Raw genomic sequence first — 27,233 nt, forward strand, 5'->3', positions numbered from 1 at the left:
GAGAGATCGCCTACGATACTTATTATTGTACCACCTTCCATCCTATACGAATGCAACGTATAGTACATCCATACTAGAAAATGTACCTAAATGGTTATTTTGGACGATTATAATCAAGTACCTATGTAAAATGTTTATTGAGAATCAATTCACATGTCGGTATCATAAAAATGGTCGAAATATTGTAGATCAATTTCTTTAATTATGAAGCAAAGTAAAAATTTACTTTAATTAGATATTTTTGGTCCAGACTGTACCCGCGAGATGCAAAAGTAAATGTGCACTATAAGGGAAGTTTTCCTAATGACGACATGGCCCAAGGCGAGGGTGAAACAAAGAACTCAAGATTTGGCGATTATTTTTACACATTTTTTGAAGGATTTCTCGTAATTCATGACTCGTATACTTTTACAGCACCTCTAGTTCCATCCCTATCCCACCCTAATGCAATTAAGGGATTTATCAGGTGAAATTATTTCCTATTGTTACTAAAAGAAGCGCGACCTGCATGATTTGTCTGATGGTGATTTACGTAAAGATGACGTAACAGGTTACGTTCATTTTCGTTTAGCCTCTTATCATAATTATGCTCTATGAAGCGTATATGAGTAATGCAAAACTACGATAAACGTTCACCCCGGTTGACCCTGATAACTGTTATATAGGTAAATGTATTGCAATTTTCGAGTTAGTTTCTAAATTGAAGTGACACAGTGCGCATCTATTTAAACAAGTGCCGTCGTTTTCTAAAGGAAAAGCTTAGGTACCTTGGGGGTGAGATTTTTAATCATCCATAAAGCACTAGGTAAGTAAATTGCATCTAATTCAATAGTATAGGCACGATTACAACGCTAAAATTCCCCAATTTTTTAAATCCTTTAACCAAAGAGTAACCACTCTTTGCTCTAACTTAGTATCGAATATGTTGCTTGATTGCAAAAGGAAAGGTAATAAAGGAATAAACGAAACACGTTTGGACCCTGATCGTTTATTTGGAAAAAGTGCTTTTTTACATGCTTATATGTGACACCCTGTATAAAACGCGGGACGAAACTTGACGGATAATAAAATTAATAATATGACAATTGTTTAAATTGCCACACAAGTTACCAGGGCATATGTGATTAAAAAACAGAACATCAAAATTCAAAACATCAGCGTCAGCTCGGGACTTAGACCATATAGTACATGGACTGCTAATTGTAACTAAAATATGGTCAAGGACATCGCCTGGGTATGTGAGTTTCAGGGTAAACGAGTCTGTCCGAAGTTGTTCGATGAGACACGATTTGAGACTGTCAACCTATAAATTAACAAACGTCAATTAATTAATCGCCTAGATATCCCAAAAAAACAAACTTATTCTTATTTGTGGACGTATAGCAAATAATGAAGAGCATTTAAAGCTTCCCGTACTACGCGGTTACTATAATGCTGCTCTTTAAGCGATCCGAGTGGTATTTACACGACTTTAGTTTACCCTGAGATTCACATACCCACGACTACAGTGCCCTCTATCCGTGACCATCCATTTTGTATTGAAAGCATAGGGCGAATAGCAGTCCATGTACTATATGGTCTAAGGCTCGGGAATATAAAAACATCAACCCCTCGTAAGTACAGTTAAAGTAGACGAGAACAATTTAAACGAAAATTTTGCCCTACATAAATACCATCCGGTTACAAAAATTTTAATACCGAGATGACATTTTGTGGTAGGTAATCTGTCGGATGATTTTCAGAACGTGCTCATTTATTAAATTTCAATAATTTTAAAAGGAAACTCTGTCTGGTATATGAACAAAAGAGTACCTACTGCAGTAGTACATTTTTTATTCTGTCAATTGGAAAAATAGTAGGTACTTTTAGTTTAGTTTGAGTTAGTGTCTTCTTTCACACTTATTCCTAATAAGCGCAAAAAGCCTGATGCATAAGAAGAAAATTTGATTATGCAATGAAATGTATCGACACTCTTTAGAATTGTGGGTATGACCATGACTAATAAAATAACATTGCGTTCAGTTCGGTACACTTTCGACTGTTATCTGTAATATTCAGATATTTAAATTTAGTTTCTTAGTGGACGTTAAAGGGTGAGCATCTACAAAATACATTTTCAAAATCATTTAAAACATGCCCATAAAAATAATTACTAACTATTTTTTAAAATAGAGTCCAAGTCTAAGTTTCTTCATATTTTTAAAAAGTATTTTAATTAAATTTTAACTTATTGTGTTTTATTTTCTGCTGAAATTTGACGATGTATTAGTTATTGGGCCAACTCTCGATATATTGCCCTCTTGAATCTTAGTAAACAGGTATATTTACTGCTGACACGTCTTGATTATTATGTTTCTTAATGAATTTATTTTTAAGTGGGCAGAATAAGAATTTAAGTAACAAAAAATTGTGCTGATATGTCTTTATTTCTAGGGACATGCAATTCGTGCCTGAAGGAATGACGATGATGGTGGGAAGGAATTGCGAAAGTCGTCATAGCGTCATCAGCAACTAGATCCTTTTGGAATCGTGGTGGAATACAACATGCGATGATCTGATAGGTATGTTCAGAATTTTGAGAAATGATTATTATAATTTTACTATAGTCAATCGTATAGATTCAATCTGCTGAATTCTTGAATTCGTTCCAATCTAACTGATTGAGCACAATATTTCAATTGTTTTTCAAAAATTTTTGCAAGATTACAAAAACAATCACGATCATAGAGAATGGCCCCAAATTTTATATACCCTTTTTGATAACGTGACCACATTAAAATTGACGCTCCACATTTCCCAATAGCTATAGGCACCTAATTAATTTTGGACTGGACATTTTATATTTATATAGAAACACTCAGACACCAAATTTCGTGAAAATCGAAATTTTTGTTGCACAGTCCCCCAGGGACGAGTAGGAAATATCCCCAAGTTACCTAGTACCATAGAATTTGTGTATGGGTACGTGTACTCTTACAATGAAGTTGAAAATCGTATTTTCAAGATTTAAATTCAGACTATTTTTCATGATGCAACGGTCTTTGTTGAAATAAAGGGGTGAAACTATCCCTTCGTTCAACAAAGTTTTGAAATTCTGAACGTTTTTACTGCGGTAAATGGAAAATTTAAGTTTCAGGAGCGTGCTATTCGTTCACCCAATTTAATGAACGTTAGTTATTGTTTAGTATAATTGGAGAAAATCGTCAGTAAGCACATGTACAGGGTGGTTCAAATTCGTGCTTCGCCGTTGGGATCTCGGTAAAAAAAACGCATTTGAACAAATGTAAAATTTCGCTTTAATTTTTCCTAGCTTAAACGGTCTGCAATGGACGGTTCTCACTAGCACCTTCTACGGGTACTTTTTTCATAGAATCTGAATCTGTTATCAGATTTTCCATAGCACTCCAGATGTAGAAGGTACAGACTACTACTTTTTTATTTCTTATGGACGCCGTATTGGATTTTTACGGGTCAATTTCCGACCGTTTAAGCTAGGGAAAATGAAAACGAAATTTGACATTTTCAATTTTTCCGAGATTCTCAATTATTTTCAAAGATTTTACACTACAACTATATTTTTCGGAAACAAAAAGCACGAATCCCATTTTTTTTACTAAACTCCCTTTTAGGTACATAAAATCATGCGATTTCTCCTCGATGGCTGTGAGACTTCATTTATCTGTTAATTCAACTCTAAATGATCCCCTCTTTACATTTTTCACGCCCACAAATGGTGAGAATTATCGTTAAAATGTGGATTTCTAAATTTTGCATTGGTTAGTGTGTTTTTCCTGAGCCCTAACTCTCCGGACGCGACTGACGATTAGAGACAATTAAAAAAACAAAAACATACAATATGAATTAGTAAGAAAAAGTAGAGTTTCTTAAAAGCGGCACAGTGAGAATTTGGCACCTTATTTCTAAAATGGAGCAATATCTAAAATATAACTACGAACTACACATTTTCCAGATATGTAGGTAATTCAGAATACGTGAATATAGTATTTCATATTAGTCAATTTAATTTCAGAATATTTCAAAAGTATTTGAAATTAGTTAATTGAATTTCAAATGAGATCAAATGTATTTCCGAAAAGTCAATTTAATTTTAGAAAAGTTCAAATGCTTTCAGAAAATATTCAATAAGGTGGGGAAGGGAGTAGCAAAACGATGAAAGCATACTACAAGACAATGCGGAGAAGTGGAAAATTTTCTTTACTTACCAAAATACCAATTATTATGTAACATAGCTAGATTAATTATTTATTGGCCCACTGGCATGTCTCTCAGTTACAATGCGTAAATTTAATATTTACATTTGATAGGTACTTGCAATTAAATAATTTGAAATACGTTCAGCCTTTTCTTAAAAATAAGTTGACGAATTCTGAACTACATCTGGAAAAGGTTGGAACTGTGGTGCAAATAAAAATGTTTGAATTTTGAAATTTGGGAAGAGTTGCGACCCATGCCAGATTTCATTTTGCCTCTTGAACTCTTGAACGAGTTTAGTTGCACGTAGAACTTCGTCCCAAGTGGTAAATTCCGTATACAGTCAAATATTTGCCAAATATAAGGTATTTGAAAAGAGCAATTCATTTTCTACACGACAGTATAAAATATGCATGTGATTGATATACAAAAAATGGAGAACTTAGTGATTCAGTATTTAGAAAATTATGAAATGTTGGATGCCGTGTACCATATCACACAGAAAGGACATGTCAACTTGTCAATAGTTCGTATATTTTATGTTGTCCTACAGCAAATTGATTGCTCTTTTCAAATATCCATACGAATGCAACGTATAGTACACCCATACTAGAAAATGTACCTAAATGGTTATTTCACATCAATTCACATGTCGGTATCATAAAAATGGACGAAATATTGTAGATCAATTTCTTTAATTATGAAGCAAAGTAAAAATTTACTTTAATTAGATATTTTTGGTCCAGACTGTACCCGCGAGATGCAAAAGTAAATGTGCACTATAAGGGAAGTTTTCCTAATGACGACATGGCCCAAGGCGAGGGTGAAACAAAGAACTCAAGATTTGGCGATTATTTTTACACATTCTTTGAAGGATTTTTCGTAATTCATGACTCGTATACTTTTACAGCACCTCTAGTTCCATCCCTATCCCACCCTAATGCAATTAAGGGATTTATCAGGTGAAATTATTTCCTATTGTTACTAAAAGAAGCGCGACCTGCATGATTTGTCTGATGGTGATTTACGTAAAGATGACGTAACAGGTTACGTTCATTTTCGTTTAGCCTCTTATCATAATTATGCTCTATGAAGCGTATATGAGTAATGCAAAACTACGATAAACGTTCACCCCGGTTGACCCTGATAACTGTTATATAGGTAAATGTATTGCAATTTTCGAGTTAGTTTCTAAATTGAAGTGACACAGTGCGCATCTATTTAAACAAGTGCCGTCGTTTTCTAAAGGAAAAGCTTAGGTACCTTGGGGGTGAGATTTTTAATCATCCATAAAGCACTAGGTAAGTAAATTGCATCTAATTCAATAGTATAGGCACGATTACAACGCTAAAATTCCCCAATTTTTTAAATCCTTTAACCAAAGAGTAACCACTCTTTGCTCTAACTTAGTATCGAATATGTTGCTTGATTGCAAAAGGAAAGGTAATAAAGGAATAAACGAAACACGTTTGGACCCTGATCGTTTATTTGGAAAAAGTGCTTTTTTACATGCTTATATGTGACACCCTGTATAAAACGCGGGACGAAACTTGACGGATAATAAAATTAATAATATGACAATTGTTTAAATTGCCACACAAGTTACCAGGGCATATGTGATTAAAAAACAGAACATCAAAATTCAAAACATCAGCGTCAGCTCGGGAATATAAAAACATCAACCCCTCGTAAGTACAGTTAAAGTAGACGAGAACAATTTAAACGAAAATTTTGCCCTACATAAATACCATCCGGTTACAAAAATTTTAATACCGAGATGACATTTTGTGGTAGGTAATCTGTCGGATGATTTTCAGAACGTGCTCATTTATTAAATTTCAATAATTTTAAAAGGAAACTCTGTCTGGTATATGAACAAAAGAGTACCTACTGCAGTAGTACATTTTTTATTCTGTCAATTGGAAAAATAGTAGGTACTTTTAGTTTAGTTTGAGTTAGTGTCTTCTTTCACACTTATTCCTAATAAGCGCAAAAAGCCTGATGCATAAGAAGAAAATTTGATTATGCAATGAAATGTATCGACACTCTTTAGAATTGTGGGTATGACCATGACTAATAAAATAACATTGCGTTCAGTTCGGTACACTTTCGACTGTTATCTGTAATATTCAGATATTTAAATTTAGTTTCTTAGTGGACGTTAAAGGGTGAGCATCTACAAAATACATTTTCAAAATCATTTAAAACATGCCCATAAAAATAATTACTAACTATTTTTTAAAATAGAGTCCAAGTCTAAGTTTCTTCATATTTTTAAAAAGTATTTTAATTAAATTTTAACTTATTGTGTTTTATTTTCTGCTGAAATTTGACGATGTATTAGTTATTGGGCCAACTCTCGATATATTGCCCTCTTGAATCTTAGTAAACAGGTATATTTACTGCTGACACGTCTTGATTATTATGTTTCTTAATGAATTTATTTTTAAGTGGGCAGAATAAGAATTTAAGTAACAAAAAATTGTGCTGATATGTCTTTATTTCTAGGGACATGCAATTCGTGCCTGAAGGAATGACGATGATGGTGGGAAGGAATTGCGAAAGTCGTCATAGCGTCATCAGCAACTAGATCCTTTTGGAATCGTGGTGGAATACAACATGCGATGATCTGATAGGTATGTTCAGAATTTTGAGAAATGATTATTATAATTTTACTATAGTCAATCGTATAGATTCAATCTGCTGAATTCTTGAATTCGTTCCAATCTAACTGATTGAGCACAATATTTCAATTGTTTTTCAAAAATTTTTGCAAGATTACAAAAACAATCACGATCATAGAGAATGGCCCCAAATTTTATATACCCTTTTTGATAACGTGACCACATTAAAATTGACGCTCCACATTTCCCAATAGCTATAGGCACCTAATTAATTTTGGACTGGACATTTTATATTTATATAGAAACACTCAGACACCAAATTTCGTGAAAATCGAAATTTTTGTTGCACAGTCCCCCAGGGACGAGTAGGAAATATCCCCAAGTTACCTAGTACCATAGAATTTGTGTATGGGTACGTGTACTCTTACAATGAAGTTGAAAATCGTATTTTCAAGATTTAAATTCAGACTATTTTTCATGATGCAACGGTCTTTGTTGAAATAAAGGGGTGAAACTATCCCTTCGTTCAACAAAGTTTTGAAATTCTGAACGTTTTTACTGCGGTAAATGGAAAATTTAAGTTTCAGGAGCGTGCTATTCGTTCACCCAATTTAATGAACGTTAGTTATTGTTTAGTATAATTGGAGAAAATCGTCAGTAAGCACATGTACAGGGTGGTTCAAATTCGTGCTTCGCCGTTGGGATCTCGGTAAAAAAAACGCATTTGAACAAATGTAAAATTTCGCTTTAATTTTTCCTAGCTTAAACGGTCTGCAATGGACGGTTCTCACTAGCACCTTCTACGGGTACTTTTTTCATAGAATCTGAATCTGTTATCAGATTTTCCATAGCACTCCAGATGTAGAAGGTACAGACTACTACTTTTTTATTTCTTATGGACGCCGTATTGGATTTTTACGGGTCAATTTCCGACCGTTTAAGCTAGGGAAAATGAAAACGAAATTTGACATTTTCAATTTTTCCGAGATTCTCAATTATTTTCAAAGATTTTACACTACAACTATATTTTTCGGAAACAAAAAGCACGAATCCCATTTTTTTTACTAAACTCCCTTTTAGGTACATAAAATCATGCGATTTCTCCTCGATGGCTGTGAGACTTCATTTATCTGTTAATTCAACTCTAAATGATCCCCTCTTTACATTTTTCACGCCCACAAATGGTGAGAATTATCGTTAAAATGTGGATTTCTAAATTTTGCATTGGTTAGTGTGTTTTTCCTGAGCCCTAACTCTCCGGACGCGACTGACGATTAGAGACAATTAAAAAAACAAAAACATACAATATGAATTAGTAAGAAAAAGTAGAGTTTCTTAAAAGCGGCACAGTGAGAATTTGGCACCTTATTTCTAAAATGGAGCAATATCTAAAATATAACTACGAACTACACATTTTCCAGATATGTAGGTAATTCAGAATACGTGAATATAGTATTTCATATTAGTCAATTTAATTTCAGAATATTTCAAAAGTATTTGAAATTAGTTAATTGAATTTCAAATGAGATCAAATGTATTTCCGAAAAGTCAATTTAATTTTAGAAAAGTTCAAATGCTTTCAGAAAATATTCAATAAGGTGGGGAAGGGAGTAGCAAAACGATGAAAGCATACTACAAGACAATGCGGAGAAGTGGAAAATTTTCTTTACTTACCAAAATACCAATTATTATGTAACATAGCTAGATTAATTATTTATTGGCCCACTGGCATGTCTCTCAGTTACAATGCGTAAATTTAATATTTACATTTGATAGGTACTTGCAATTAAATAATTTGAAATACGTTCAGCCTTTTCTTAAAAATAAGTTGACGAATTCTGAACTACATCTGGAAAAGGTTGGAACTGTGGTGCAAATAAAAATGTTTGAATTTTGAAATTTGGGAAGAGTTGCGACCCATGCCAGATTTCATTTTGCCTCTTGAACTCTTGAACGAGTTTAGTTGCACGTAGAACTTCGTCCCAAGTGGTAAATTCCGTATACAGTCAAATATTTGCCAAATATAAGGTATTTGAAAAGAGCAATTCATTTTCTACACGACAGTATAAAATATGCATGTGATTGATATACAAAAAATGGAGAACTTAGTGATTCAGTATTTAGAAAATTATGAAATGTTGGATGCCGTGTACCATATCACACAGAAAGGACATGTCAACTTGTCAATAGTTCGTATATTTTATGTTGTCCTACAGCAAATTGATTGCTCTTTTCAAATATCCATACGAATGCAACGTATAGTACACCCATACTAGAAAATGTACCTAAATGGTTATTTCACATCAATTCACATGTCGGTATCATAAAAATGGACGAAATATTGTAGATCAATTTCTTTAATTATGAAGCAAAGTAAAAATTTACTTTAATTAGATATTTTTGGTCCAGACTGTACCCGCGAGATGCAAAAGTAAATGTGCACTATAAGGGAAGTTTTCCTAATGACGACATGGCCCAAGGCGAGGGTGAAACAAAGAACTCAAGATTTGGCGATTATTTTTACACATTCTTTGAAGGATTTTTCGTAATTCATGACTCGTATACTTTTACAGCACCTCTAGTTCCATCCCTATCCCACCCTAATGCAATTAAGGGATTTATCAGGTGAAATTATTTCCTATTGTTACTAAAAGAAGCGCGACCTGCATGATTTGTCTGATGGTGATTTACGTAAAGATGACGTAACAAGTTACGTTCATTTTCGTTTAGCCTCTTATCATAATTATGCTCTATGAAGCGTATATGAGTAATGCAAAACTACGATAAACGTTCACCCCGGTTGACCCTGATAACTGTTATATAGGTAAATGTATTGCAATTTTCGAGTTAGTTTCTAAATTGAAGTGACACAGTGCGCATCTATTTAAACAAGTGCCGTCGTTTTCTAAAGGTACCTTTGAAGGGTGAGATTTTTAATCATCCATAAAAGCACTAGGTAATTGCATCTAATTTAATAGTATAGGGAAGATTACAACGCTACAATTCCCCAATTTTTTAAATCCTTTAACCAAAGAGTAACACACTCTGCTTTAACTTAGTATCGAATATGTTGCTTGATTGCAAGGGGAAAGGTAATTTAATGATTATAATTCTAAAAGGGCAACAACAATAAGGGAGAAAATCTATTTTTCGGGATTTTTTTTAAGGTTGTTGTAATGTATACGTACGTTTAAACCGCCTATACAAAATAATGTATTCTTTGTTCAATTACAAAAATGAATAATTGAAAGTTCATGAAATTTGGACCATGGTTAAGGGCGATGTATATGAGTGAACTATGTTTAGCTAATTAAAAAAAATAGAATGTTTACTCAAAACGTGACTTTGAAGTTTATGAAATCGTAAATAATAAATAGGTGTAAAACAAAAATTGAAAAAAGCAATTTTCACACATAATGACATAAAATTGCACCATTGCATGAGATATACAATTTTTAATTGTCAATAAAATTTTAATAAAAAAGTGTGTAGGAGAAATTCATTTAAAGTCCTCCCCTCTCTAGACATGCCCAATTAGTAGGTAGTTACCCTAATTTTGTAGTATATAAACAATAGATCCTACGGATATCTAAATGCTTTTATTATGATTATTGTAATAGACACGAATTTTAAATGTAATGGTAAATACTAAATACCTACCTATAACCACATATCTACAGGGTGTCGTATTGCTTTATGCACGCATAGGGATTTCAATGGTAATTTTGTTATATTGAAATATTTTATACTTTTTTTTGTACTTTTTGGTATGTTGTAAAATTCTGCGTCTATTCATGCGCTCATTTGTACTTTTTTGTTGTTGTGGGAAATCGGAGAAATTTAGAAAATTACAGATTATTGAAACAAAGAAGTAGGATAACTAAAAACTGGCGCTTTTCAGAAAATCAGTGGTGCCATGGGAGTTTGAGATCAAACAAAGCTAATTGATGGCAAATGCAGGCGCTATTGTTTGATTCCTAATTCCACGGCATTACGGACTTTATAAACACGACAGTTTTTAATATTTAAATTTGCACTGTTTCTGAATGTATAAAATAAGAAACAGTAGTATGTATACGGATTCGTAATTTTTTTCTCTACACAAAACCTAAAATAGACTTTATTTCTCGAATAGTTAGGGAAGTCAATAATTGGAAATGAAAAAATTACTATTGAAATTCCTATGGTGCGTTCGTCAAGTCACCATCCCGTATAAATTAAAATATAAAATGTTTTTTTCTTTTTTCCCATTTCAATAGGAAAAGTTCCATAACTTATAAACAAAATTAATGAATGTCCTCTTGTAGGTATGTTCGGGAAAGCCTGAACTACTTGCATGTCTTTTTGCAGGACTTGGAATCGAATTTCAATACCATGATCGACATATCGAATTTTTTAATATCATTTATGAATGAACTACCTGCGAATTTAGATGAGTCAGTTATTTTTAGTAGGTAGTAGGTGGAGATTTTGTGGCTTTTGTTTGAAATGTGATTTTAAAAAACTGCTCGACAATTTTGTTCCTTAACTCATCAAGTATGTACACAACAAATTTCGCGGAATTCTCTCCATTTTCGTTGTCCCACCGAAGAGATGCAGTGGAATTTTTTTTTCGAAATTTCAAAAACTAAGTAATTCCAGATTTTCTCCCTTTCTCCCAAACGAAACACGTCTACACTGTACTGGAGAGATGCAAATAAAACTTAATACAGACAGATATAGAATTTTTGGATTTTGATTTTAAAGATTTTTTATACTCTGTTTCACTGTTTCCGCAATTAAATATCAAGCTAGACAGTAAGGGCGTACTGTAAACAAAATAACTATTTTTCAAAATTGAGTCTTTTTGACAAAAAAATGCCCCGATAGAGTCTAAGTCTAGGTTTCTTCATTTTTTAAAAAAGTGTTTTAAGTAAATTTTAACTTATTGTGTTTTATTTTCTGCTGAAGTTTGACGATGTATTAGTTATTGGGCCAACTCTCGATATATTGCCCCCTTGAATCTTACTATAAACAGGTATATCTACTGCTGACCCGTCTTGCTTATTATGTTTTTTAATGTCTTTATTTTTAAGTGGGCAGAATAAAAATTTAAGTAACAAAAAATTTTGCTGATATGTTTTTATTTCTAGCGACATGCAGTTCGTGCCTGAAGGAATGACGATGATGGTGGGAAGGAATTGCGAAAGTCGTCATAGCGTCATCAGCAACTAGATCCTTTTGGAATCGTGGTGGAATACAACATGCGATGATCTGATAGGTATGTTCAGAATTTTGGGAAATGATTATTATAATTTTACTATACTCAATCGTATAAATTCAATCTGCTGAATTCTTGAATTCGTTCCAATTTAACTGATTGAGCACAATGTTTCAATTGGTTCCGTTTTTTCAAGTTGCTCGCAACGGGCTATTGCATATTTTGATATTCTGATGTACTGCATACGGTTCGAAAGATTTTCCTTTTCTAAGTCATTCACGTAAAAATAAAAGGTCATGTTTTGTAATAGTAAAAAGGTACCTACTTATTTTAATAGTATATAGTTTCAAACAGATATTTTATAGCTAGAAAGTAATAGAGAGTAAGAAGTCAGCAAGGTGCAAGGTACATTAAACAATTCGAGTAAAAAGGGAAAAGGAACAGTTTCTCAATCGGGTTTGTTTCAAAGGGTTCATGCTGAACGGGAATTATTCGAAAAAATTTTATTGATAGAATCCAGATCCCAAAGGAACTTGACAGCAACTCTTTTTTGATCGCATAGGCCATAGTACATCAGATTAGTTTATCGAATTTGCTATGGTAAAACTAAAGTCCCTAGATTACTAGTAATTACGTGTACCTACCCAATTAACAACTTTAGGGACGGATCAGCATGATGTGGGGTCGGCGACATCTGGGCGTCATCCCCGAGCGCGTTATACTAACCTGCAAATTTTTCAGTTTTTTCCCATCTTCTTCTACAGTTTTGGTCTAATTGTTTTCGAAATTAACCACCGAGCATTTTTGGTTAATTTTTAAAGAGGTGCAGATTTTAATTAGCACACATTCTTTTTTATCCTTTTGATTAAATTCATTTTGTTTAATCATTATTATTATATTGCGAGTTTTTTTATTATAAACTTTCAATAAGGGATCGCACTTTTTACAATTTCTTTCGCACAGATATGACTGATTTAATTAGGGTATCAATCGCTGAAGGAATAGAACAGAAGAGTGCCGGTTGTCAATGGCAACCCCTAGACAATGCTCGAGATAACTCATCTTTTAAGACGATCAATTATGAAATGAAACTTTCGCACAAGTTAATAATTACATATATTTTTTAATTAAACGCGTTCGCCGTTCCACTAGAATCATCTTTTTAGTAAAAATTGTAAGGAAAGAATAGTAAAAATGATTTTTTGCCCCATTCGAGAGATCGCATACGATTTATTTATTACTGCACCACCGTCCACCCTATACGAATGCAACGTATAGTACATCCATACTAGAAAATGTACCTAAATGGTTATTTTGGACGATTATAATCAAGTACCTATGTAAAATGTTTATTGAGAATCAATTCACATGTCGGTATCATAAAAATGGTCGAAATATTGTAGATCAATTTCTTTAATTATGAAGCAAAGTAAAAATTTACTTTAATTAGATATTTTTGGTCCAAACTGTACCCGCGAGATGCAAAAGTAAATGTAGACTATAAGGGAAGTTTTCCTAATGACTACATGGCCCAAGGCGAGGGTGAAACAAAGAACTCAAGATTTGGCGATTATCTTTACGCATTCTTTGAAGGATTTTTCGTAATTCATGACTCGTATACTTTTACAGCACCTCTAGTTCCATCCCTATCCCACCCTAATGCAATTAAGGGATTTATCAGGTGAAATTATTTCCTATTGTTACTAAAAGAAGCGCGACCTGCATGATTTGTCTGATGGTGATTTACGTAAAGATGACGTAACAGGTTACGTTCATTTTCGTTTAGCCTCTTATCATAATTATGCTCTATGAAGCGTATATGAGTAATGCAAAACTACGATAAACGTTCACCCCGGTTGACCCTGATAACTGTTATATAGGTAAATGTATTGCAATTTTCGAGTTAGTTTCTAAATTGAAGTGACACAGTGCGCATCTATTTAAACAAGTGCCGTCGTTTTCTAAAGGAAAAGCTTAGGTACCTTGGGGGTGAGATTTTTAATCATCCATAAAGCACTAGGTAAGTAAATTGCATCTAATTCAATAGTATAGGCACGATTACAACGCTAAAATTCCCCAATTTTTTAAATCCTTTAACCAAAGAGTAACCACTCTTTGCTCTAACTTAGTATCGAATATGTTGCTTGATTGCAAAAGGAAAGGTAATAAAGGAATAAACGAAACACGTTTGGACCCTGATCGTTTATTTGGAAAAAGTGCTTTTTTACATGCTTATATGTGACACCCTGTATAAAACGCGGGACGAAACTTGACGGATAATAAAATTAATAATATGACAATTGTTTAAATTGCCACACAAGTTACCAGGGCATATGTGATTAAAAAACAGAACATCAAAATTCAAAACATCAGCGTCAGCTCGGGAATATAAAAACATCAACCCCTCGTAAGTACAGTTAAAGTAGACGAGAACAATTTAAACGAAAATTTTGCCCTACATAAATACCATCCGGTTACAAAAATTTTAATACCGAGATGACATTTTGTGGTAGGTAATCTGTCGGATGATTTTCAGAACGTGCTCATTTATTAAATTTCAATAATTTTAAAAGGAAACTCTGTCTGGTATATGAACAAAAGAGTACCTACTGCAGTAGTACATTTTTTATTCTGTCAATTGGAAAAATAGTAGGTACTTTTAGTTTAGTTTGAGTTAGTGTCTTCTTTCACACTTATTCCTAATAAGCGCAAAAAGCCTGATGCATAAGAAGAAAATTTGATTATGCAATGAAATGTATCGACACTCTTTAGAATTGTGGGTATGACCATGACTAATAAAATAACATTGCGTTCAGTTCGGTACACTTTCGACTGTTATCTGTAATATTCAGATATTTAAATTTAGTTTCTTAGTGGACGTTAAAGGGTGAGCATCTACAAAATACATTTTCAAAATCATTTAAAACATGCCCATAAAAATAATTACTAACTATTTTTTAAAATAGAGTCCAAGTCTAAGTTTCTTCATATTTTTAAAAAGTATTTTAATTAAATTTTAACTTATTGTGTTTTATTTTCTGCTGAAATTTGACGATGTATTAGTTATTGGGCCAACTCTCGATATATTGCCCTCTTGAATCTTAGTAAACAGGTATATTTACTGCTGACACGTCTTGATTATTATGTTTCTTAATGAATTTATTTTTAAGTGGGCAGAATAAGAATTTAAGTAACAAAAAATTGTGCTGATATGTCTTTATTTCTAGGGACATGCAATTCGTGCCTGAAGGAATGACGATGATGGTGGGAAGGAATTGCGAAAGTCGTCATAGCGTCATCAGCAACTAGATCCTTTTGGAATCGTGGTGGAATACAACATGCGATGATCTGATAGGTATGTTCAGAATTTTGAGAAATGATTATTATAATTTTACTATAGTCAATCGTATAGATTCAATCTGCTGAATTCTTGAATTCGTTCCAATCTAACTGATTGAGCACAATATTTCAATTGTTTTTCAAAAATTTTTGCAAGATTACAAAAACAATCACGATCATAGAGAATGGCCCCAAATTTTATATACCCTTTTTGATAACGTGACCACATTAAAATTGACGCTCCACATTTCCCAATAGCTATAGGCACCTAATTAATTTTGGACTGGACATTTTATATTTATATAGAAACACTCAGACACCAAATTTCGTGAAAATCGAAATTTTTGTTGCACAGTCCCCCAGGGACGAGTAGGAAATATCCCCAAGTTACCTAGTACCATAGAATTTGTGTATGGGTACGTGTACTCTTACAATGAAGTTGAAAATCGTATTTTCAAGATTTAAATTCAGACTATTTTTCATGATGCAACGGTCTTTGTTGAAATAAAGGGGTGAAACTATCCCTTCGTTCAACAAAGTTTTGAAATTCTGAACGTTTTTACTGCGGTAAATGGAAAATTTAAGTTTCAGGAGCGTGCTATTCGTTCACCCAATTTAATGAACGTTAGTTATTGTTTAGTATAATTGGAGAAAATCGTCAGTAAGCACATGTACAGGGTGGTTCAAATTCGTGCTTCGCCGTTGGGATCTCGGTAAAAAAAACGCATTTGAACAAATGTAAAATTTCGCTTTAATTTTTCCTAGCTTAAACGGTCTGCAATGGACGGTTCTCACTAGCACCTTCTACGGGTACTTTTTTCATAGAATCTGAATCTGTTATCAGATTTTCCATAGCACTCCAGATGTAGAAGGTACAGACTACTACTTTTTTATTTCTTATGGACGCCGTATTGGATTTTTACGGGTCAATTTCCGACCGTTTAAGCTAGGGAAAATGAAAACGAAATTTGACATTTTCAATTTTTCCGAGATTCTCAATTATTTTCAAAGATTTTACACTACAACTATATTTTTCGGAAACAAAAAGCACGAATCCCATTTTTTTTACTAAACTCCCTTTTAGGTACATAAAATCATGCGATTTCTCCTCGATGGCTGTGAGACTTCATTTATCTGTTAATTCAACTCTAAATGATCCCCTCTTTACATTTTTCACGCCCACAAATGGTGAGAATTATCGTTAAAATGTGGATTTCTAAATTTTGCATTGGTTAGTGTGTTTTTCCTGAGCCCTAACTCTCCGGACGCGACTGACGATTAGAGACAATTAAAAAAACAAAAACATACAATATGAATTAGTAAGAAAAAGTAGAGTTTCTTAAAAGCGGCACAGTGAGAATTTGGCACCTTATTTCTAAAATGGAGCAATATCTAAAATATAACTACGAACTACACATTTTCCAGATATGTAGGTAATTCAGAATACGTGAATATAGTATTTCATATTAGTCAATTTAATTTCAGAATATTTCAAAAGTATTTGAAATTAGTTAATTGAATTTCAAATGAGATCAAATGTATTTCCGAAAAGTCAATTTAATTTTAGAAAAGTTCAAATGCTTTCAGAAAATATTCAATAAGGTGGGGAAGGGAGTAGCAAAACGATGAAAGCATACTACAAGACAATGCGGAGAAGTGGAAAATTTTCTTTACTTACCAAAATACCAATTATTATGTAACATAGCTAGATTAATTATTTATTGGCCCACTGGCATGTCTCTCAGTTACAATGCGTAAATTTAATATTTACATTTGATAGGTACTTGCAATTAAATAATTTGAAATACGTTCAGCCTTTTCTTAAAAATAAGTTGACGAATTCTGAACTACATCTGGAAAAGGTTGGAACTGTGGTGCAAATAAAAATGTTTGAATTTTGAAATTTGGGAAGAGTTGCGACCCATGCCAGATTTCATTTTGCCTCTTGAACTCTTGAACGAGTTTAGTTGCACGTAGAACTTCGTCCCAAGTGGTAAATTCCGTATACAGTCAAATATTTGCCAAATATAAGGTATTTGAAAAGAGCAATTCATTTTCTACACGACAGTATAAAATATGCATGTGATTGATATACAAAAAATGGAGAACTTAGTGATTCAGTATTTAGAAAATTATGAAATGTTGGATGCCGTGTACCATATCACACAGAAAGGACATGTCAACTTGTCAATAGTTCGTATATTTTATGTTGTCCTACAGCAAATTGATTGCTCTTTTCAAATATCCATACGAATGCAACGTATAGTACACCCATACTAGAAAATGTACCTAAATGGTTATTTCACATCAATTCACATGTCGGTATCATAAAAATGGACGAAATATTGTAGATCAATTTCTTTAATTATGAAGCAAAGTAAAAATTTACTTTAATTAGATATTTTTGGTCCAGACTGTACCCGCGAGATGCAAAAGTAAATGTGCACTATAAGGGAAGTTTTCCTAATGACGACATGGCCCAAGGCGAGGGTGAAACAAAGAACTCAAGATTTGGCGATTATTTTTACACATTCTTTGAAGGATTTTTCGTAATTCATGACTCGTATACTTTTACAGCACCTCTAGTTCCATCCCTATCCCACCCTAATGCAATTAAGGGATTTATCAGGTGAAATTATTTCCTATTGTTACTAAAAGAAGCGCGACCTGCATGATTTGTCTGATGGTGATTTACGTAAAGATGACGTAACAAGTTACGTTCATTTTCGTTTAGCCTCTTATCATAATTATGCTCTATGAAGCGTATATGAGTAATGCAAAACTACGATAAACGTTCACCCCGGTTGACCCTGATAACTGTTATATAGGTAAATGTATTGCAATTTTCGAGTTAGTTTCTAAATTGAAGTGACACAGTGCGCATCTATTTAAACAAGTGCCGTCGTTTTCTAAAGGTACCTTTGAAGGGTGAGATTTTTAATCATCCATAAAAGCACTAGGTAATTGCATCTAATTTAATAGTATAGGGAAGATTACAACGCTACAATTCCCCAATTTTTTAAATCCTTTAACCAAAGAGTAACACACTCTGCTTTAACTTAGTATCGAATATGTTGCTTGATTGCAAGGGGAAAGGTAATTTAATGATTATAATTCTAAAAGGGCAACAACAATAAGGGAGAAAATCTATTTTTCGGGATTTTTTTTAAGGTTGTTGTAATGTATACGTACGTTTAAACCGCCTATACAAAATAATGTATTCTTTGTTCAATTACAAAAATGAATAATTGAAAGTTCATGAAATTTGGACCATGGTTAAGGGCGATGTATATGAGTGAACTATGTTTAGCTAATTAAAAAAAATAGAATGTTTACTCAAAACGTGACTTTGAAGTTTATGAAATCGTAAATAATAAATAGGTGTAAAACAAAAATTGAAAAAAGCAATTTTCACACATAATGACATAAAATTGCACCATTGCATGAGATATACAATTTTTAATTGTCAATAAAATTTTAATAAAAAAGTGTGTAGGAGAAATTCATTTAAAGTCCTCCCCTCTCTAGACATGCCCAATTAGTAGGTAGTTACCCTAATTTTGTAGTATATAAACAATAGATCCTACGGATATCTAAATGCTTTTATTATGATTATTGTAATAGACACGAATTTTAAATGTAATGGTAAATACTAAATACCTACCTATAACCACATATCTACAGGGTGTCGTATTGCTTTATGCACGCATAGGGATTTCAATGGTAATTTTGTTATATTGAAATATTTTATACTTTTTTTTGTACTTTTTGGTATGTTGTAAAATTCTGCGTCTATTCATGCGCTCATTTGTACTTTTTTGTTGTTGTGGGAAATCGGAGAAATTTAGAAAATTACAGATTATTGAAACAAAGAAGTAGGATAACTAAAAACTGGCGCTTTTCAGAAAATCAGTGGTGCCATGGGAGTTTGAGATCAAACAAAGCTAATTGATGGCAAATGCAGGCGCTATTGTTTGATTCCTAATTCCACGGCATTACGGACTTTATAAACACGACAGTTTTTAATATTTAAATTTGCACTGTTTCTGAATGTATAAAATAAGAAACAGTAGTATGTATACGGATTCGTAATTTTTTTCTCTACACAAAACCTAAAATAGACTTTATTTCTCGAATAGTTAGGGAAGTCAATAATTGGAAATGAAAAAATTACTATTGAAATTCCTATGGTGCGTTCGTCAAGTCACCATCCCGTATAAATTAAAATATAAAATGTTTTTTTCTTTTTTCCCATTTCAATAGGAAAAGTTCCATAACTTATAAACAAAATTAATGAATGTCCTCTTGTAGGTATGTTCGGGAAAGCCTGAACTACTTGCATGTCTTTTTGCAGGACTTGGAATCGAATTTCAATACCATGATCGACATATCGAATTTTTTAATATCATTTATGAATGAACTACCTGCGAATTTAGATGAGTCAGTTATTTTTAGTAGGTAGTAGGTGGAGATTTTGTGGCTTTTGTTTGAAATGTGATTTTAAAAAACTGCTCGACAATTTTGTTCCTTAACTCATCAAGTATGTACACAACAAATTTCGCGGAATTCTCTCCATTTTCGTTGTCCCACCGAAGAGATGCAGTGGAATTTTTTTTTCGAAATTTCAAAAACTAAGTAATTCCAGATTTTCTCCCTTTCTCCCAAACGAAACACGTCTACACTGTACTGGAGAGATGCAAATAAAACTTAATACAGACAGATATAGAATTTTTGGATTTTGATTTTAAAGATTTTTTATACTCTGTTTCACTGTTTCCGCAATTAAATATCAAGCTAGACAGTAAGGGCGTACTGTAAACAAAATAACTATTTTTCAAAATTGAGTCTTTTTGACAAAAAAATGCCCCGATAGAGTCTAAGTCTAGGTTTCTTCATTTTTTAAAAAAGTGTTTTAAGTAAATTTTAACTTATTGTGTTTTATTTTCTGCTGAAGTTTGACGATGTATTAGTTATTGGGCCAACTCTCGATATATTGCCCCCTTGAATCTTACTATAAACAGGTATATCTACTGCTGACCCGTCTTGCTTATTATGTTTTTTAATGTCTTTATTTTTAAGTGGGCAGAATAAAAATTTAAGTAACAAAAAATTTTGCTGATATGTTTTTATTTCTAGCGACATGCAGTTCGTGCCTGAAGGAATGACGATGATGGTGGGAAGGAATTGCGAAAGTCGTCATAGCGTCATCAGCAACTAGATCCTTTTGGAATCGTGGTGGAATACAACATGCGATGATCTGATAGGTATGTTCAGAATTTTGGGAAATGATTATTATAATTTTACTATACTCAATCGTATAAATTCAATCTGCTGAATTCTTGAATTCGTTCCAATTTAACTGATTGAGCACAATGTTTCAATTGGTTCCGTTTTTTCAAGTTGCTCGCAACGGGCTATTGCATATTTTGATATTCTGATGTACTGCATACGGTTCGAAAGATTTTCCTTTTCTAAGTCATTCACGTAAAAATAAAAGGTCATGTTTTGTAATAGTAAAAAGGTACCTACTTATTTTAATAGTATATAGTTTCAAACAGATATTTTATAGCTAGAAAGTAATAGAGAGTAAGAAGTCAGCAAGGTGCAAGGTACATTAAACAATTCGAGTAAAAAGGGAAAAGGAACAGTTTCTCAATCGGGTTTGTTTCAAAGGGTTCATGCTGAACGGGAATTATTCGAAAAAATTTTATTGATAGAATCCAGATCCCAAAGGAACTTGACAGCAACTCTTTTTTGATCGCATAGGCCATAGTACATCAGATTAGTTTATCGAATTTGCTATGGTAAAACTAAAGTCCCTAGATTACTAGTAATTACGTGTACCTACCCAATTAACAACTTTAGGGACGGATCAGCATGATGTGGGGTCGGCGACATCTGGGCGTCATCCCCGAGCGCGTTATACTAACCTGCAAATTTTTCAGTTTTTTCCCATCTTCTTCTACAGTTTTGGTCTAATTGTTTTCGAAATTAACCACCGAGCATTTTTGGTTAATTTTTAAAGAGGTGCAGATTTTAATTAGCACACATTCTTTTTTATCCTTTTGATTAAATTCATTTTGTTTAATCATTATTATTATATTGCGAGTTTTTTTATTATAAACTTTCAATAAGGGATCGCACTTTTTACAATTTCTTTCGCACAGATATGACTGATTTAATTAGGGTATCAATCGCTGAAGGAATAGAACAGAAGAGTGCCGGTTGTCAATGGCAACCCCTAGACAATGCTCGAGATAACTCATCTTTTAAGACGATCAATTATGAAATGAAACTTTCGCACAAGTTAATAATTACATATATTTTTTAATTAAACGCGTTCGCCGTTCCACTAGAATCATCTTTTTAGTAAAAATTGTAAGGAAAGAATAGTAAAAATGATTTTTTGCCCCATTCGAGAGATCGCATACGATTTATTTATTACTGCACCACCGTCCACCCTATACGAATGCAACGTATAGTACATCCATACTAGAAAATGTACCTAAATGGTTATTTTGGACGATTATAATCAAGTACCTATGTAAAATGTTTATTGAGAATCAATTCACATGTCGGTATCATAAAAATGGTCGAAATATTGTAGATCAATTTCTTTAATTATGAAGCAAAGTAAAAATTTACTTTAATTAGATATTTTTGGTCCAAACTGTACCCGCGAGATGCAAAAGTAAATGTAGACTATAAGGGAAGTTTTCCTAATGACTACATGGCCCAAGGCGAGGGTGAAACAAAGAACTCAAGATTTGGCGATTATCTTTACGCATTCTTTGAAGGATTTTTCGTAATTCATGACTCGTATACTTTTACAGCACCTCTAGTTCCATCCCTATCCCACTCCAATGCAATTAAGGGATTTATCAGGTGAAATTATTGCCTATTGTTACTAAAAGAAGCGCGACCTGTATGATTTGTCTGATGGTGATTTACGTAAAGATGACGTAACAAGTTACGTTCATTTTCGTTTAGCCTCTTATCATAATTATCCTCTATGAAGCGTATATGAGTAATGCAAAACTACGATAAACGTTCACCCCGGTTGACCCTGATTAACTGTTATATAGGTAAATGTTTTGCAATTTTCGAGTTAGTTTCTAAATTGAAGTGACACAGTGCGCATCTATTTAAACAAGTGCCGTCGTTTTCTAAAGGAAAAGCTTAGGTACCTTGGGGGTGAGATTTTTAATCATCCATAAAGCACTAGGTAAGTAATTGCATCTAATTCAATAGTATAGGCACGATTACAACGCTAAAATTCCCCAATTTTTTTAATCCTTTAACCAAAGCGTAACCACTCTTTGCTCTAACTTAGTATATGTTGCTTGATTGCAAAAGGAAAGGTAATAAAGGAATAAACGAAACACGTTTGGACCCTGATCGTTTATTTGGAAAAAGTGCTTTTTTACATGCTTATATGTGACACCCTGTATAAAACGCGGGACGAAACTTGACGGATAATAAAATTAATAATATGACAATTGTTTAAATTGCCACACAAGTTATCAGGGCATATGTGATTAAAAAACAGAACATCAAAATTCAAAACATCAGCGTCAGCTCGGGAATATAAAAACAACCCCTCGTAAGTACAGTTAAAGTAGACGAGAACAATTGCCCTACATAAATACCATCCGGTTACAAAAATTTAAATACCGAGATGACATTTTGTGGTAGGTAATCTGTCGGATGATTTTCAGAACGTGCTCATTTATTAAATTTCAATAATTTTAAAAAGAAATTCTGTCTGGTATATGAACAAAAGGGTACCTACTGCAGTAGTACATTTTTTATTCTGTCAATTGGAAAAATAGTAGGTACTTTTAGTTTAGTTTGAGTTAGTGTCTTCTTTCACACTTATTCCTAATAAGCGCAAAAAGCCTGATGCATAAGAAGAAAATTTGATTATGCAATGAAATGTATCGACACTCTTTAGAATTGTGGGTATGACCATGACTAATAAAATAACATTGCGTTCAGTTCGGTACACTTTCGACTGTTATCTATTGTAATATTCAGATATTTAAATTTAGTTTCTTAGTGGACGTTAAAGGGTGAGCATCTACAAAATACATTTTCAAAATCATTTAAAACATGCCCATATAAATAATTACTAACTATTTTTTAAAATAGAGTCCAAGTCTAAGTTTCTTCATATTTTTAAAAAGTATTTTAATTAAATTTTAACTTATTGTGTTTTATTTTCTGCTGAAATTTGACGATGTATTAGTTATTGGGCCAACTCTCGATATATTGCCCTCTTGAATCTTAGTAAACAGGTATATTTACTGCTGACACGTCTTGATTATTATGTTTCTTAATGAATTTATTTTTAAGTGGGCAGAATAAGAATTTAAGTAACAAAAAATTGTGCTGATATGTCTTTATTTCTAGGGACATGCAATTCGTGCCTGAAGGAATGACGATGATGGTGGGAAGGAATTGCGAAAGTCGTCATAGCGTCATCAGCAACTAGATCCTTTTGGAATCGTGGTGGAATACAACATGCGATGATCTGATAGGTATGTTCAGAATTTTGAGAAATGATTATTATAATTTTACTATAGTCAATCGTATAGATTCAATCTGCTGAATTCTTGAATTCGTTCCAATCTAACTGATTGAGCACAATATTTCAATTGTTTTTCAAAAATTTTTGCAAGATTACAAAAACAATCACGATCATAGAGAATGGCCCCAAATTTTATATACCCTTTTTGATAACGTGACCACATTAAAATTGACGCTCCACATTTCCCAATAGCTATAGGCACCTAATTAATTTTGGACTGGACATTTTATATTTATATAGAAACACTCAGACACCAAATTTCGTGAAAATCGAAATTTTTGTTGCACAGTCCCCCAGGGACGAGTAGGAAATATCCCCAAGTTACCTAGTACCATAGAATTTGTGTATGGGTACGTGTACTCTTACAATGAAGTTGAAAATCGTATTTTCAAGATTTAAATTCAGACTATTTTTCATGATGCAACGGTCTTTGTTGAAATAAAGGGGTGAAACTATCCCTTCGTTCAACAAAGTTTTGAAATTCTGAACGTTTTTACTGCGGTAAATGGAAAATTTAAGTTTCAGGAGCGTGCTATTCGTTCACCCAATTTAATGAACGTTAGTTATTGTTTAGTATAATTGGAGAAAATCGTCAGTAAGCACATGTACAGGGTGGTTCAAATTCGTGCTTCGCCGTTGGGATCTCGGTAAAAAAAACGCATTTGAACAAATGTAAAATTTCGCTTTAATTTTTCCTAGCTTAAACGGTCTGCAATGGACGGTTCTCACTAGCACCTTCTACGGGTACTTTTTTCATAGAATCTGAATCTGTTATCAGATTTTCCATAGCACTCCAGATGTAGAAGGTACAGACTACTACTTTTTTATTTCTTATGGACGCCGTATTGGATTTTTACGGGTCAATTTCCGACCGTTTAAGCTAGGGAAAATGAAAACGAAATTTGACATTTTCAATTTTTCCGAGATTCTCAATTATTTTCAAAGATTTTACACTACAACTATATTTTTCGGAAACAAAAAGCACGAATCCCATTTTTTTTACTAAACTCCCTTTTAGGTACATAAAATCATGCGATTTCTCCTCGATGGCTGTGAGACTTCATTTATCTGTTAATTCAACTCTAAATGATCCCCTCTTTACATTTTTCACGCCCACAAATGGTGAGAATTATCGTTAAAATGTGGATTTCTAAATTTTGCATTGGTTAGTGTGTTTTTCCTGAGCCCTAACTCTCCGGACGCGACTGACGATTAGAGACAATTAAAAAAACAAAAACATACAATATGAATTAGTAAGAAAAAGTAGAGTTTCTTAAAAGCGGCACAGTGAGAATTTGGCACCTTATTTCTAAAATGGAGCAATATCTAAAATATAACTACGAACTACACATTTTCCAGATATGTAGGTAATTCAGAATACGTGAATATAGTATTTCATATTAGTCAATTTAATTTCAGAATATTTCAAAAGTATTTGAAATTAGTTAATTGAATTTCAAATGAGATCAAATGTATTTCCGAAAAGTCAATTTAATTTTAGAAAAGTTCAAATGCTTTCAGAAAATATTCAATAAGGTGGGGAAGGGAGTAGCAAAACGATGAAAGCATACTACAAGACAATGCGGAGAAGTGGAAAATTTTCTTTACTTACCAAAATACCAATTATTATGTAACATAGCTAGATTAATTATTTATTGGCCCACTGGCATGTCTCTCAGTTACAATGCGTAAATTTAATATTTACATTTGATAGGTACTTGCAATTAAATAATTTGAAATACGTTCAGCCTTTTCTTAAAAATAAGTTGACGAATTCTGAACTACATCTGGAAAAGGTTGGAACTGTGGTGCAAATAAAAATGTTTGAATTTTGAAATTTGGGAAGAGTTGCGACCCATGCCAGATTTCATTTTGCCTCTTGAACTCTTGAACGAGTTTAGTTGCACGTAGAACTTCGTCCCAAGTGGTAAATTCCGTATACAGTCAAATATTTGCCAAATATAAGGTATTTGAAAAGAGCAATTCATTTTCTACACGACAGTATAAAATATGCATGTGATTGATATACAAAAAATGGAGAACTTAGTGATTCAGTATTTAGAAAATTATGAAATGTTGGATGCCGTGTACCATATCACACAGAAAGGACATGTCAACTTGTCAATAGTTCGTATATTTTATGTTGTCCTACAGCAAATTGATTGCTCTTTTCAAATATCCATACGAATGCAACGTATAGTACACCCATACTAGAAAATGTACCTAAATGGTTATTTCACATCAATTCACATGTCGGTATCATAAAAATGGACGAAATATTGTAGATCAATTTCTTTAATTATGAAGCAAAGTAAAAATTTACTTTAATTAGATATTTTTGGTCCAGACTGTACCCGCGAGATGCAAAAGTAAATGTGCACTATAAGGGAAGTTTTCCTAATGACGACATGGCCCAAGGCGAGGGTGAAACAAAGAACTCAAGATTTGGCGATTATTTTTACACATTCTTTGAAGGATTTTTCGTAATTCATGACTCGTATACTTTTACAGCACCTCTAGTTCCATCCCTATCCCACCCTAATGCAATTAAGGGATTTATCAGGTGAAATTATTTCCTATTGTTACTAAAAGAAGCGCGACCTGCATGATTTGTCTGATGGTGATTTACGTAAAGATGACGTAACAGGTTACGTTCATTTTCGTTTAGCCTCTTATCATAATTATGCTCTATGAAGCGTATATGAGTAATGCAAAACTACGATAAACGTTCACCCCGGTTGACCCTGATAACTGTTATATAGGTAAATGTATTGCAATTTTCGAGTTAGTTTCTAAATTGAAGTGACACAGTGCGCATCTATTTAAACAAGTGCCGTCGTTTTCTAAAGGAAAAGCTTAGGTACCTTGGGGGTGAGATTTTTAATCATCCATAAAGCACTAGGTAAGTAAATTGCATCTAATTCAATAGTATAGGCACGATTACAACGCTAAAATTCCCCAATTTTTTAAATCCTTTAACCAAAGAGTAACCACTCTTTGCTCTAACTTAGTATCGAATATGTTGCTTGATTGCAAAAGGAAAGGTAATAAAGGAATAAACGAAACACGTTTGGACCCTGATCGTTTATTTGGAAAAAGTGCTTTTTTACATGCTTATATGTGACACCCTGTATAAAACGCGGGACGAAACTTGACGGATAATAAAATTAATAATATGACAATTGTTTAAATTGCCACACAAGTTACCAGGGCATATGTGATTAAAAAACAGAACATCAAAATTCAAAACATCAGCGTCAGCTCGGGA

General features: G+C 33.1%; 1 long non-coding RNA gene across 2 annotated transcripts; it reads left to right on the forward strand.

Annotated features, from left to right (window-relative positions):
- The first annotated feature begins 171 nt into the window (after window positions 1-171).
- On the forward strand, window positions 172-24,273 carry LOC116169611. Of its 2 annotated transcripts, XR_004145006.1 has the most exons (7): window positions 172-805; window positions 2,434-2,561; window positions 6,721-6,848; window positions 11,969-12,096; window positions 15,264-15,391; window positions 20,512-20,639; window positions 23,788-24,273. It is a non-coding gene; the product is annotated as an uncharacterized LOC116169611 (long non-coding RNA). The 2 variants fall into 2 exon arrangements; XR_004145007.1 differs by lacking the exons at window positions 172-805; window positions 2,434-2,561 and adding an exon at window positions 4,710-5,513.
- Window positions 24,274-27,233: the final 2,960 nt, after the last annotated feature.

Source organism: Photinus pyralis, unplaced genomic scaffold (genome assembly GCF_008802855.1).
Source record: "Photinus pyralis isolate 1611_PpyrPB1 unplaced genomic scaffold, Ppyr1.3 Ppyr1.4_LG4, whole genome shotgun sequence".
Classification (NCBI taxonomy): domain Eukaryota; kingdom Metazoa; phylum Arthropoda; class Insecta; order Coleoptera; family Lampyridae; genus Photinus; species Photinus pyralis.